Here is a 16,426-nt window from a genome sequence, read left to right as displayed (position 1 = left end):
TGTATAGGGATTTGATTTAGGTCATACCTGAATGGTCTAGCAGTTTTCCCTACTTTCTTCAATTTGAGTCTGAATTTGGCAATAAGGAGTTCATGATCTGAGCCACAGTCAGCTCCTGGTCTTGTTTTTGTTGACTGTAGAGAGCTTCTCCATCTTTGGCTGCAAAGAATATAATCAATCTGATTTCGGTGTTGACCATCTGGTGATGTCCATGTGTAGAGTCTTCTCTTGTGTTGTTGGAAGAGGGTGTTTGCTATGACCAGTACATTTTCTTGGCAAAACTCTATTAGTCTTTGCCCTGCTTTATTCTGCATTCCAAGGCCAAATTTGCCTGTTACTACAAGTGTTTCTTGACTTCCTACTTTTGTATTCCAGTCCCCTGTAATGAAAAGGACATCTTTTTGGGGTGTTAGTTCTCAAAGGTCTTGTAGGTCTTCATAGAACCATTCAACTTCAGCTTCTTCAGCGTTACTGGTTGGGGCATAGACTTGGATTACTGTGATATTGAAGGAGTGCTATAATTCCACCTCAAATATGTGAATGACAGCAATATTACAAGTGTGATTGCTATAACATGAATTGATTCAACATGGGAAAGATAGTACAGTGAGAAATTGTAGTAGCTATGGAGAAGGAAACAGCAACCCACTCCAGTACTCTTGTCTGGAGAATCCCACGGACGGAGGAGCCTGGTAGGCTACAGTCCATGGGGTCGCAAAGAGTCGGACACAACCGAGCGACTTCACTATTCACGACTTCACTATGGAGAACAGGAAGGTGTGTCTGAGATGAAGCATAAGCGATATTTATTCAGGGGCTTCCCTGGTGGCCCCAGTGGTAAAGAATCTGCCTGCCAATTCAGGAGACATGAGAGATGGGGGTTTGATCCCTGGGTCTGGAAGATACCATGGAGGAGGGCATGGCAACCCACTCCAGTATTCTTGCCTGGAGAACCCCATGGACAGAGGAGACTGGCGGGCTATGGTCCATGGGGTCACAAAGAGTCAGACATGACTGAAGCGACTTAGCATGCATTAGCCTATAAAAGGTGAACTTCAGTTTCAATGCATAGGGTTTGTGTAGTCTTGGGAAGGAACACAGAGATGGTTCAACTAAACCTGCTCATTTGACAACTGGAAAAGTGAAGGAGCTTTCCAGGATTTTGTGACTACTTAGTAGTAAGGCTGGAACTACAGCTTGGGGACCTCACTCATATATTCTTTCCCCTCCCCACTGCCTTCATGATTTTGTACCTGCTTCTGGCCTGTAGATACCACCTGTCTCCTGACAAACTTCCCACCTCTATGCTTTTGATCATGGTGTCTACACGCTTAAGTCTCTGTGAAATCCTGTCCTTTGAGATTTCTTTAAAATTTTACATCTTCCACAAAGAATTCCCCGAACAACACTCTTAACAGTTTTCTCCTTCTGAACAGTTCTGCTACTGCTAAGTCGCTTCAGTCGTGTCCGACTCTGTGCGATCCCAGAGACGGCAGCCCACCAGGCTCCCCCCTCCCTGGGATTCTCCAGGCAAGAACACTGGAGTGGGTTGCCATTTCCTTCTCCAATGCATGAAAGTGAAAAGTGAAAGTGAAGTCGCTCAGTCGTGTCCGACTCTTAGCGACCGCATGGACTGCAGCCCACCAGGCTCCTCCGTCCATGGGATTTTCCAGGCAAGAGTACTGGAGTGGGGTGCCATAGATTTATTTTTGTGTTATTTTTATTTATGCAGAGCTCCAAATGCCTCCAGATCATGAATGCCATTGGAAGGAATATGCCTTACACATATTTGCTCTCTCTACAGGAACTCTTGCATCTTTCCATATGGCCTTTGTTTCTATATCTTCTTCTTGATGATGGTAAGGGGTGTTTTTGGTCCAACTGAATTATTTTCATACCAGCTAACTCCAGTGGCCTCTTCCTTTTTAACTGGTCTTCCTGAAACAAAGGGACAATATAACGATGACAGGAGGTGAAGAGTAAATATCTTTAGTTTGAGTGCATTGAGGATGGAGGTTAATTAATTGGCTGCACCGGATCTTAGTTACAGCATGCACATGCTTAGTTGTTCAGTCGGATCCAACTCTGATCCCATGGACTGTAGCTCACCGGGCTCCTCTATTCATGGAATTTTTCAGGCAAGAATACTGGAGGAGGCTGCCATTTCCTCCTCCAGGGGATCTTCCCGATCAGGGATTGAACCTGTGTCTCCTGCATTGGCAGGCAGATTCTTTACTACTGCACCACCTGGGAAGCCCCTGGAATATTGCAGCATGTGGTATCTAGTTTCCTGACCAGGAATTGAACACAGGATCCCTGTACTGGGAGCAGGGAGTCTTAGTCGCTGGCCTACCAGGTACCCAAGGACAGAGGTTAATTTTAAAGCCTCATTAATAGGGACTTCCTCTAGACAGAAGCTTAGACTTAAATTAATAAACTTCTCCTAACAGGCATTCCTGAAAGGCTTTTCTCATGCAGGACATATTTTATTGACTATTCTGTGGGTTATATGAATACATTTCAGAGAGAACTGGATTAGGACTGAAAAATTCAGTGGGCTTAAGTCACAAGAATGTGTCTCAATAATGGAAACAACCTTTTGTGGAAGAAGAAGTGCTACTAATCTGATTTAGCTTCAGGAGCACAGGGCAGACCCTCTACCCACTCACCTCCCAAGCCGTCAACATCATTTCTCACTGATTATTATCATTAGAAATCATATTACAAAGTTGTAATTGTTCAAAAAGATCTAAAACTTTGCATAGAAAATCACAGAGAAAGCTTACGTTCAATACCTCTGTTACAGATAATACAATATATTAGAGGTAACACATTGACTTAAATTTAAGCTACTTTAAGATAGAGGGTGAAAGTGAAGTGAAGTTCCTCAGTCATGTCCGACTCTTTGAGACCCCATGGACTGTAGCCTACCAGGCTCCTCAGTCCACAGAATTTTCCAGGCAGGAGTACTGGAGTGGATTGCCATTTCCTGCATTGCCAGCAGACGCTTTACCATCTGAGCCACCAGGGAAGCCCCAAGATAGAGGGTAGAAGAAGAGAAAAAGAAGCTCTGGGGCTTTGATAGGTGGCAGGAGGAGGAAAAAGCATCGCCTGTTATTAAAGACACTATGTGCTGCTGCTGCTGCTGCTAAGTCACTTCATTTGTGTCCAACTCTGTGCGACCCCACAGATGGCAGCCCAGCAGGCTCCCCCGTCCCTGGGATTCTCTAGGCGAGAACACTGGAGTGGGTTGCCATTTCCTGGAGGAAAGTGAAGTCGCTCAGTCGTGTCCAACCCTCAGCGACCCCATGGACTGCAGCCTTCCAGGCTCCCCCGTCCATGGGATTTTCCAGGCAAGAGTATTGGAGTGGGGCACCATTGCCTTCTCCGAAAGACACTATGTACTTGGACCAGTGAAAGCTCTGAAGGAAACTTCATGCTCACGACAACTTTGCCCTGCTTAGAGATGCACCCCCAAGGATGAGGTAATAGTTCTAGGTCTCCAGCTCTCAGTTCCAAAAAGTTTATTATATAAATTAAATAAACGTAATTCTCAGATACTGACTCTTTGTAAAACCAGGCCCAATAAATTTGCAACCAGTTATTGCCAGGCTCTGAAAGGTTTTCCCCAGTAGAAGGCTCACATCTTTAGACTGAGATCTCATTTTCAAACACGTGAGTGAAAACATGTTTTCCTTTCCTTTGAGTTAATTTTCGAATTGCTTGACTAACTCATTTACAAGGAAGGCAAAAAATCAACTCCGAAAGATAGGAGTAATAAAGACGTCCTTTCTTATTCCCATAGCCAATAAAGGACTTAAAAATCCCAATTTAAATCCAAAGGCACCATATTATGGATATCCAAGGATTCAAAAGGTAAGGGAGATGTGCTAGTCTCACATCCCTTACGCCAACTAAATGGGCTCATTAAAATAGCCCGCTAATGTGAGCCCTGTTTCACACCTCCATTTAGGATGAAGCAGCTATGCAGAGGTCAGCTGCAAGAGGGCGACGCGACAAGAAAGGCAAAATCCAACAGAGCTCCTGGAGTTCAGCAATCTCTGTTCACAAAGTTCATGACATGAGAACAGGCTTAAATGAATATGCCTATTTTTTCAAAACAGCTGTGAATCTATGACCCATCTAAGAGTGAAATACAACATCTTTCTGACTTGACAAGTAGGATAACGTATATATATTTATATATGTTATCTCTAGTATCTATCTCACAGGACCATTAGGAGAAATGAGACAGCAGATGTAGGGGACTTCCCAGATGTCCTGGGATATCATAGAAATGCAATAAATATTATCCTTTGTTGTGTGTGTATTTGCTCGGGCATGTCTGACTCTTTGCCGCCCCATGGACTTTAGCCCACCAGACTCTCTGTCCGTGGTATTTTTCAGACAAGAATACTCGAGTGGGTTGCCATTTCCTCCTCCAGGGGATCTTCCCAATCCAGGGATCAAACTCCCCTCTCTTGCATATCCTACATGGGCAGGCAGATTCTTTTACTGCTGAGCCACTTGGGAAACCGTATACATATATTAGATACTCTCAAAGGCAAGCTTTGATTTTATCACTGTTACTAAATATATATGTGTAATACTTACATCAATATTATTAAATCTCTCTCTCTACCTACCAACCTATCTCTCTCTATATATGAAAAACCTTTTTCTCCAAGGCTGGCTTTGATTCTTCAATGAAATGCTCAACTTCTGTCTCTTTTATTTCCTTTGCTTCTTGGCAGTATTCTTCTTTGGCACACTTTGAATTGCTGTTGCATCGTTTTTTCCAAAAAATTAGAGCCTTCTATGTCTTTCCCCACCTGAATTCTGCACATTTTGTCTGCACCCTGGCAAAGAATGCCTTAAGGAGCATAGTCTTGGGGCTTCCTCCTCTTCTCCGCCTCACGTCAGACACATTTGGGGGTGCTCCCTCTTTTAACCTGCCCAACAGAGGCTTCCCCCACAGGACTTTTCTCCCTGCAACTCCACATTCTTCTTCAGTAGTTGACTGTGACTGGGAAAATCGGCGTACAAAGCATTTTGCATTCTCTGGATGTACCACACAGTAATTCTGCTGTCTGAAAACTCTGTAATGTCAATAATTGATGCACTTGAGAAGTGGTAATTAAATTAGTTAATTATGCTGGTAAAATTACATGCAATTATGTGACTGCAGGGTATGTTTAGTAAATTAGGCTTTCCCATACTCACTACATATTGTGGTGCCAATTTTGTTCCTTGATGATTAGGTAGCTTTTGATACTTCTTAATTGATTTAATACCTGGATCTTCATTAGCCCTTGATTGCTATGCTATGTGTGTCTGACGTTTTTTTCTCTCTGATATTTTACTGAGATCGTACATCAAGGGAGAATATTATGTACATGCTTGGGGATGCTGCATGCCTATATGTGACTATATACACAAGGTTTTCATTTCAAATATTTAGATGTTGCAATATCACCTCCTTCACTGCCCTCCCACCTTCTGGGAAATAGCTAATCCTATCATATTGACTCAAATGGAATCCAAGAACTTAACTCTTCTTGAACACTCTAAGAAAAAGAAAAAGTCATGTTTCATTATTTTGCCTCTGAAGTATCAGTACAAATAAATACTAGGCAGTAACAGAAAGAGGCAAACACACGAACTATTAGGAAAGTTAATCATTCTACCTCTTTTTTTTTTTTTTTAGCATGTTTAAATAAGATTCTTTATCTATGAGGAGTTACATAAAAGGTTATAAACAATGGAAACTACAGAGCTGGCATTTGACCCGTAGAAGTTTATAATCTGTTATGGGCTTCTCACATGCATTAGTAAATCTCCACGGTGCCGTGAAGACCATTATCGCTATGGATGGAGCTTATGGAGACAGAGCCTCTTGGTTCAAGATTTTGATTGGCTGCGAGCTGGAGGGGAGTCTGGGAATTGATGTATATACTAGATGAAGAAATGAACATCCTATTGAATTCCTGGTGGATAGTCTCAGAGTGAAGCAGGTTTTAGATTGGGACTGAAATTCAGGTTCTGCCTTTCAGGTCAGTGGTGATACAATATCACGACTCCCCACCCCAACTCTATCTTGTCCATTTCCTTTCCATCACTCACTCTAAACCTTCAAGTTGCTTTTGCTTAGACTGGAACTAGGCACATTTTCAAAACAGCTCCTCCTTTTACTCTCAACTGAGTGTCAGGAAGCAACCTCAGTTATATAGAAGAAAACATATCAATGGTAATGATCTATATTGAAGAATTGGATATTTAATCTTTTGTTTGCTTGTTTCTTGAGGATTCAGTGCAGTTGTCAACATTTGCAGCTTTTCCCATATCTTGTATCCCACCCGTAATATAAATAAGGAGGGATCTTAATGAGGGAAATGCTTCCAGAAAGGAAGAAAGTCTTAGTAGTGCTGGAAGGAATGGGCAAGTTGCTCACCATTTGCGGTTCCTCTTGTCTTCAGAAGCCAGAGAGGTGGACAAACGGACCCTCACAGAACCTTTGCTGGTGCTCAGATTCCATGATCATCTAGAAAACTTCATCTCTGAAATGAATGAGCAGACTACTCATTATACCTCTTGTAGTTTTTTCTTATTTTTCTTTGTTTGTTTGATCCTTTGGTGAATGCAAAAGACTACTAGAGATAAATGATAATAACTTGCATTTATACAGTGTCATCTTCTTTCTTTATCTCTGGATTTTTATATTCTCCCAGTGGTGACAGAGAAGAATAATTAGTCCCGTTTCATAGGTTCTTTTTAATCTATCTCAGAAATTTTTGCAAAATTTGAATAATGAATATATGTGTAGGATCATCCAGCCAGTTAGATAAGGACAAGTGATATATAGTTCTTATGCTTTGTGAATTCAAACTTTTAATGAAACCTGCTTTTGGGCTTTTCCAGGAAGTTTTCTTTTCTCTCCAGGCTGGAGTAAGTACTTTCATAATACCTGTGTGTGTACCCATCACTGAATTTCTGTTTTGTTTTGTTTTGTGTTTGTCTGGTCACATATACACACACACACATATGACACTAGATGATAAAATTCTTGACCAGAGCTATTCTGGCTGACTTGCTATCTGCATATTAACCTTAAGCGCAATACCTGATCCACAGCTGTTGAATGAATGAACCAAAGTCAAGCCTGGAAAATCAACATCCCTTTCATCATCGTGCACGTGTTCAGTTGCTCAGTCATGACCGACTCTTTTCGACCCCATAGACTATAGCCCGCCAGGCTACTCTGTCTGTGGAATTTTCCAAGCAAGAGTACTGGAGTGGGTTGCCATTTCCTTCTCCTTCTTCCTGATCAGGAATCGAATTTGCGTCTCCTGTATCTCCTGCCTTTACAGACAGGTTCTTTACCACTACGCCACACGGGGAGGCCCGTCAGGAGGCATTAAACTCTTACCACTGCACCCCGTCAGGTGGCATTAAACTCTTACCACTGCACTTTCTGTACTTCCCTGGTGGCTCAGGCGGTAGAGCATCTGTCTACAATGCGGGAGACCTGGGTTCGATCCCTGGGTTGGGAAGATTCCCCTGGAGAAGGAAATGGCAATCCACTCCAATACTATTCCCTATAATTCATGGACTCGCCAAGAGTCAGCCACAACTGAGCAACTTCATTTTCACTTTCACTGCACTTTTTGTCTACCAGGTGCAAATACCTACTATTAGGACTAAAGTGTTTTTGTTTTGAGTGCATTCTCTATTTTTTAAAAAATGCTAATACCTAATGGAATATAAACTGAAAATGTTCTTGATCATTAGGTTGAAGATTTTTATTTACTTAAAATTGACATTTATTCTTCTGGTTCTCTCAGCCCCAAAGGATATATATTCTTTAATGTAATGATAAAACATATTACAGTCACACATATGCATTATTAGTTCAAAACACCAGATGTATTTAAATATCTTTCTTTGTGTCTTACAAGAACAACTTATGTATATGTATTTAAATTAATGTGGACACAGGTAGAAGATGAGCTACCCAAAGCCATTGTTGCTAAACCTCACAGATAGTATAAGGACTGGGAAAAAGAGGGGGTTTCATGCGGGGGGAGAATCCTGGGGAATTAGAGGAGGCACTCGCAGAGTATTGATGGAAACCCTGCTGCTTCCCATTAGCCCTGCCAAGAAGCAGGCAATAACACCACCTGTCTGTTTGGCAGCCACAGGTATCTACACATGGTTCGTGTTTTTCCTCTCCAGATTTCAAGATTTAGATTGGAGACCCTACTCGTTTAATCAACAGGTGAAATAAAATGTCATGAAGCAGAAATCACCATCAGCATTGCTGTGTGGGGAAAAGAAGAGGCAATCAGGAGTTCTCTCCAGGCACTCCTGTGAGTTTCATAAGGGCTTCTTGTTGAAACCATTTCTTGGCCCCGGGGCTTCTGTGAAGCCGGCGAGCTATCCTGTAAGCTGGCACGATGCCACTGTAACAGATGGCCAGCAGTGCAGGCAGCGGAGACCATGGAGGAGCATCACAAGTGCATGCTGAGGGTGAGATCTCTAGGTGTAAGCTCGGAGATATGTTTGTCCGCTCTTTAGTCCTGAGCTCCTGAGCAAAGTGGGGATAGGGAATATTAAGGCTTCTGTCTGGATCCTTGGCTATTACTCACTTCAGGCCGAAATGCCAGCCTTACCACATTTGTGTCATAGTATTAGGGTTTCTACTCCAACTCTTGCGCACGTGGCTGTGTGTGGTATTGCAAAGAGGATGATGGACAAGATAGAGACATTCTAAATAGAACCATGAGTATTTCTGGTTTGCTTCAGCTCTCCAGTTCATTCTGTGCATTCCTGCCAAATTCATCTCCTAAGGCACAGTTTGGATCATATTCCTTCTTCCCCCCAATTTTTTATGATAATGATTGTTAGGTAAAAGACGACCAGGTAACACCAAAAAATGTCTAACGGGCTTTAATGGCGAAGCGCTCCCGGGCAGGGTTCCCGGACCGAACGGGGTTCCCGAACCGAACGGGGCAGGTTGAGGGAATCTGCAGGGGACCTCGTTGGGAGTGTGTTTATATAGGCACGTCGCGAGGGATGGCTGGGTTAGCGGATGGGAGTTTGGATAGGCTGCTGGTTCGCCGCGTTGCGAGCTGATAGGTTTCTCTATGCGGCCGAGGTGGGGCAGCTTATGCAGCTGAGGCGGCGCGGTTCACGCAGCTGGGGGCGGGGCGGCTTTCGCTGGTGGAGTGTGCTGTCCTTGGTCCCTGGCATCTGGGAGGCCCCCTCCGTTAGGGACTTCCCCCGCCGGCGGGGGAGAGGAGGAGTGGCCCATCATGGCCCCCGGGATCCGACCTTACAATGATGATGATGATGATTTTGATAATAATGATGGTTTTGATGATGGTGGTGGCAGCGGCTGTATTTATTAAACACTTGCTATGTGCACAATTTTCTTACCAGGCTGGTAAACATTCTATCAAAGGTCACATAGCTATTAAGTATCAGAGCTGGACTCTGTAAATATATCTGTCTGACTCTAGAGTAAGAACCTTAACAACTACACTCCGTATGTGCATGTATAAGCAAAGTCATCTAAAGTTTGGGGCTTCCCAGCTGGCTCAGTGGTGAAGAATCTGCCTGCAGTGCAACAGACCCAGGTTTGATTCCTGGGTGGGGAAGATCCCCTGGAGGAGGACATGGCAACCCACTCTAGTATTCTTGCCTGGGAAATCCCATTACCTTGGGCGGGCTACAATCCATGGGGTCACAAAGAGTTGGACACAAGTGAGCATGCTTGCACATCTAAAGTTTCTCTGGAAATTTCTTGATTTGTCATCAACTTATAGTCAAATTCATACTCACTATCATTTGTGCTTGAATTCTTCTGTATCAAGGATCATGTGTGCTGTTGTGGGGGATGGTAGAAAGAGTTTGAGCTTGTGTGTGGATACCAATGTGTGTGTATGATTAAGCAAAATTTGCTTATTTTATAATTACTCAGAATATGGAATTTTTTCTGTAGTAGCGGTACCATTCTGTTCTTCCTGGGCTTCCCCGGTAGCTCAGACAGTAAAGAATCGGCCGGCAATGCAGGAGACCAGGGTCATTCCCTGGATAGGGAAGATCCCCTGGAGAAGGAAATGGCAACCCACTCCAGTATTCTTGGCTGCAGAATCCCATGGACAGAAGAACTTGGGGGGCTACAGTCCATGGGGTCCCAAAGAGTTGGACACAACTGAGTGACTAACACTTTCACTTTTTCACGTCTGTGTTTCCTATGCCTATCAGTAAGTATGAAATACTGTGTGCTCATGGCAGTCCATGGGTCGCAAAGAGTCGGACATGACTGAGCAACTGAACTGATGTCACATTTCAGAGTGAATACGCACACACATTTATCACCGCGTTTCAACAAATGCATTTTTAAAATTCCGGATCTGAGGACCTGTGAGAAAAGTCATAATTTAAGATCTCTGTGCACATCTTATTTTCTTGTTAACCAGGCAGAACAGGCTGGTTCAGATGTTTGGGAGTATGAGAGCACTTAATCTGTTACCACTGCTTTGCATCGTATCATGTTCTAGACTTCTTAGGAGCAATCTTTATTTATTTTTGGAGCTCACAGATTGCATTTGAACGAGTCAGGAATATTTTCCAGCTTATTTTAGTGAACTTACTCATATGCTGCCCAAATGGAGGAAAAAATACACTCTTTTCCAAGGAGTGGCTGTTAGTACCATCCTAGTGGTAGACTTTATTTTATCTGATCACCCCACGGATTAAACACTTGTCTAGTTTTCTACTTGTCCATGAAGGTGTGCATGTGTCAAAAATAGCACATTTCTACTGGTTAATACAAATTGGGGAGAAGCTGTCACCGAAATCATGTATATTAATTCCCCACACCCAAATACGTTGTGTTCTTAGATAATCCTTCTTCTGCAAGGCCTTGAATAAACCTATTAGCATTAGTTCATCTTTAAAAGCCACTTGGGGTGATAAATATGCATATCTGACTCAAAGCTTGCACTCCCAGTGATGAGGGATTAGGTGCCTGGTTATTTGTGGTTATTTTTGTAGCACCTGTGGATTTCAGTGTCGGTAGTTTGCTTCATTGGGAGCATGTGTCATACATTTTTATTAACTCACTGAACACAGGTGCTTCCTGATTATCTATTTGATTAACAGGGTGACCAAAATTAAAACAGAATAAACAAGCGCTGCTATAGTTACTTTCACTTTGCATACCTATTTGCATGGTCATAACCATGGAGACTATTCAAAGTGGAGCTCTGTGGTTGGCCACCATATCCTTATTTTTTGTAACTTTTACATTTATTTTTTAATATTTATTTATTTTGGCTGCTCTGGATCTTAGTTGCAGCTCACGGCACCTTAGTTGTAGCACGTGGGATTGAGTTTCCTGACCAGGGATCAAACCCTGGCTCCCTGCATTAGGAGCATGGAATCTTAGCCACTGGACCACCAGGGAAGTCCCACTATCTCATTTAATTCAGTAAAGCCTAAAATCACTACAGATTCTTCCAAGTACCATGCTTAATGCCTAATGCAGAATAGTCTGCTGAATGAAGAAGTAAATATATGACTAAACACATACATATATGTATGAATGTATTTAATGTAAGTTGTTACCACACATGCCAGGATAAACCACCCTGCTTTTATTTTACTTTAAAAGTCCTCTTGCAGATATGATTCACAAGTATTCAGAGACTGTTGGAAACATCATGCATCAGGAAGAAATGGAGATAAGGAACTTAAAAAGGACCAAATCTTTGAGCCCATTAATCAAATCCATAATTCCCACTAATGCAGGTAAAACAATGAATAGTGTTAATTGAAAAAAATTACTCTATATCCTGAGCATATTTGAAAGCTAAAATCAGGGACTGTTTTCCAGGGGCACACTAGAGACCCTTTTGAAAGGCGGAGACGTTTGAAGACCCTCATTAAGAAGATGTCGCCTGTGTGCTCAGATAAAACAGGAAAGAAAAATGTATCTAAGTTTCCAAGGAAATGTAGCTCTTTCTTCCTCCCACTGTTTCTCTGAATGATTCTCTAAGTTACCATATGAGCAAAATGGAGCTTGAAATAGACAAAATGGGACTTGTGCTTTTTTTTTTTTTTCCCCAATGAAATATCTTAATGGAATTGCTACTCCCTGCTTTTTGCACAAAGATTATTTGGTTTTTCCATATACTTAGGAAGGAAAATTTTAAGTTTTCAGTTAATGTGGTTATTTTCAATAAGCACCACCACTATGTTTCTAGATCTTATAATTAGGGTATTTAGGGGATGTATTTATTTGGTTGTGCCTTATCCAGTTAGATTAGGTACCATTAGTACTTTCATGGTTTAATGGAAATGATAGCTGAAATGTGAATGAATGCCTCCTCTGTGGGTAGAAGGAAGCCTAGAAGCCAACAGCTATAGCAGTTAAATGTGCGCCAGTTCTCATAAAAAGAGCAGCCACAGGCGGTGAATGGTGGGCTGAACGCACAGGACCAGAAAAAGCCTCCATTAGTCTCCTTTCCTGCAATCTGTATGCCTGCCTAACTCTTTACCAATGCTGTCCTCCACTCCAGCAGCCCCAACCTTTTTGGCACCAGGAACTGGTCTCGTGGAAGACAGTTCTTCCATGGACGGGGAGGGGGATGGTTTGGGAAGGATTCAAGCGCGTTACATTTCTTGTGCACTTTATTTCTAATATTCTTATACCAGCGCCAACCTCAGATCATTAGGTGTTAGATCCTAGAGGTTGGGGACCCCCAGTTTACTCCGTTAACAGATGCCTGCACCCATGTACATGCTATAGCCTAAATCAGAGACTTTTTGCCTTTTCTCTCTCTTAGCCAAAGTATCAACCTTTTTTTTTTTTTTCCCCTTTTAGCTACAGTTTTGAAAAATTATGCATCACTATTTGGAATTCTCCAAATCACCATATTTCAGATTTCAGAGAAGAGTGGTTCTTAGAATGATTTGTACTTCAGTCATGCAGGGTGACAGCCAAATGGCCCATGCATCCAGTTAACCATGTTAACTCCCAGTGTTTAAGGCTAAAATTGCAACTCATTAAAAACCAAAACCAAACCAGACAAACAAAAAACAAGATTTTTCCATCATCCAACTTATGGATGCAAAACCTTCCTGAATTATTGGACTTGGCCATTCTCATGAGGGGATTGTGAAAGGAAGCAGAAGCTTGTGTTTTAGAGCTGCACCTTGTTCTGTTTTATCTCTCATAATGCAAAGTCACACCCAAGCAGTATGCAGTTACATTTTTTTTTTCTTTATTGATTCAGTAGGCAGGTACCAGGTCCTGTGTTGGCTTATAAAACTATAGAATGACTTAAGAGATAGTCTTTCTTTTCAAGGAGTTCATGACACAAGCATATAAAGCTATAAAATTACATATCTATGTAAAATATAGTCATGTCCAATTCTTTGTGACCCCATGGATTGTAGCCCACCAGATTCCTCTGTCCATGGAATTCTCCAGGCAAGAATACTGGAGTGGGTAGCCATTCCCTTCTCCAGAGGATCTTCCCGACCCAGGGATCGAACCTGGATCTCCTGTATTACAGGCAGATTCTTTACCATCTGGGCTACCAGGAAAGCCCCATATAATATGTAGCATATGTTCATTTACTACAATAAATGACTATAATATTATATACAACAATATAATGGAAAAAGACTTACAGAAAGAAAAAAGTGGGATCAAATAATGTAACCTGGAGTCATTAGGAAGACTTCACAGAGAAGGTGACGATTGAGTCCTGAAAGACAGTCAGCCAGTAGAAATACATCGAGTTCTACTAGGATTGTCCCGTAGGGGAGAGGGCACTTTAGATTTGCACCATTCGATGAGGGAGTTATTAATAGTATCACATGTGGCTACTTAAATTTTATTACAAGGAAGCTAATTTAAAATCCAGTTCCTTAATAGTCAACCACATTTTAAGCACTTGATGGCCACATTTGGCCAGTGGCAACTGTGGGGGGGGGGTCTGCGTGAGTGCCTGCTAAGTCGCTTCAGTCACGTCTGTATTGTATCAATCTTGGATAAAACTCCTCCCAGTACACACTTTGTCTAAGACACTGCTTAGATAGCATATATTTAATTTCACTTCTCCCCCATAGATTGAAAGTTATTTGAAGGTAGAGACCGTATCTATCACTGTTCTGTCAATAGCACAGAGGTGGCACACGGTATAACCAACAGATGCGTAACTAAGAGGAACTAGGGAGGTAGTACCAATTCTTACACGAAAGCAGGGTTTAAAGCACGCTCATCTTTGGCTCTCTGTTCTTACTGGCTTGGATAAACAAACAAGGGCTCTCTTATAATAAAAGGATGATACAGTATTCTAACACTTGGTAGTACAAAGTTTAGGAAAGGAATGAGATCACTCTGGTTTGATATTTTAAAGGGAAAGATGGCAGATAAAAGGCAAAGTGTGTGGGAACAAGAAGTCTAGAAAACAGCCCAGGACAATGGGGGACTGAGAAGAGAACAGGAAGAGAGGGCAGCGGGACTGAGACATGGAGCCACTTCTTATAAACGTCACTTTGCATGCTAAGTCGCTTATTGTGGCCAACTCTTTGCGACCCTGTGGGCCTCCTGTAGCCAGCCGGGCTCTCCTATCCATGAGATTTTCCAGGCAAGAATGCTGGAGTGGGTTGCCATGCTCTCTTCCAGTGGATCTTCCCAACCCAGGGATCTTCCCGTCGCAGGAACCTGCACCTCCCCACACCTCCTGCAATGGCAAGTGGACTCTACCACTAAGCGACTGAAGAGAGAAAAATTTGACAAATAATTACAAACTCACATGTTCTCGAGGGACAGGTAGGTAAAGTGAATGGTTGAAAATGAACACGAAAGTGTTAAAAACTGGTGAATTTGAGACACTGTGTCCAGCCTCCTGAATCAGCGCGGGGGTTGTATTTCCGTGCCTCCGTGCCTTCTTCCCCACCTTCACACTCAGCCAACTTCCTGTCCGTCTTTATGTGATCTTTCCTGCTTTCATTCCATTCCCTCTTATACATACAGCCTTAGACTCTACATTTGGCCATTTTAGCTAAGTTCTCACATCATGTTAAAATCTCCTTCTTCTGACCTTACAGCATATGTTTCTTGTTAATTCCTGAACCTGGTTAAATTCCTCTATTTCTCTGCTCTTGAGAGAAATTCTGGTTGCACTGATTATTTTCCTGCTACATGTTTGGTTCATCTGACAGCACGTAGGCCCTCCCTGCAGATCAGTTTAGCTTTTATTCAGCTCCAGGTCCACTCTTCTAACTGGCCCATGGTAACTGTCCCCAAATTTTACTTTTGAGAACATTACATTTACCTTTAATGAGAGCATTGGGATTATTCAGACATGCCTATGTGTGCACATGCTAAGTCACTTCAGTCATGTCCGACTCTTTGCGGCCCCGTGAACTGTAGCCCACCAGGCTCCTTTGTCCATGGGATTCTCCGGAGTACTGGAGTGGGTGGCCGTGCCCTCCTCCAGGGGATCTTCCCGACCCAGGGATCGAACCCACGGCTCTTACATCCCCTGCACTGGCAAATGGGCTCTTTCCCACTAGTGCCATCAGGGACTGCACTTTCTTGACTTTTTGCTTGCACGTCACGATTTCTTTATGCCTTTATTAAAATCTATTTCATTTTTATCTTTGAGGAAGGAGTGATCTTTCACTATTTTTTCCATTCTTTGAAATGAGACTTTACTTTTCCCATCTTTCTGGAAGAGATGTGCTCATCCCCTACCCTCCTCCATGTTTCCCTGAGATTCTGCTCCCAGCCCTTCTCCATGTGTAGTTGTTGCTGGTGGATCTCATCCAGCTTCTGAGGGACCTCAGCCTAATTCTCACCTCTTTTCTGAGCTCTCTATAGACCACCTCCAACCATGTACATAACGTACAAATTGTTTGAACACTGAGTTTAAAAATACACCTATCCTCTTTCCCTCCAAACCCGGCTTCTCTCTAGGAGGTCTCTATTTTTGTGAATACAAGAGAAATCCTCCTAGCTCTGTAGCTTTGAAACCTGGAATCAACTTTAAATCTGCCCTAATCTTCCTCCTTCCTTGGAGAATCATTATAGATCATAAGACTTTCCACACCATTGTTGTGTAAAGGGCATTTTCAAGTTCCTGAGACAGGCACTGGCATAGAGAGAGAGAAAGACTAGCTTTGTAAATAGAAGACTTGAACTTGAACTTGAAGTCCTGGCTTTACCACTCAATGCCTTTCTGACCTCTGGCAAGTTGCTGAAGTCTCTTTGTTCAGTTTCTGGTCTATAAAGAGATGATAGCACTACCTTTCTCAGAGCTTGTTGTGGGCATTCCAGACTCTAATATGTGTAATTTGTAAGTTCTTGACAAATTTCTATAGTGTCACCCCTTGATTTAATCTTTGA

This window comes from Oryx dammah, unplaced genomic scaffold (assembly GCF_014754425.2).
Source record: "Oryx dammah isolate SB20612 unplaced genomic scaffold, SCBI_Odam_1.1 HiC_scaffold_11, whole genome shotgun sequence".
In the NCBI taxonomy this organism is placed as follows: Eukaryota; Metazoa; Chordata; class Mammalia; order Artiodactyla; family Bovidae; genus Oryx; species Oryx dammah.
Note: the sequence above shows the minus strand (reverse complement) of the source record.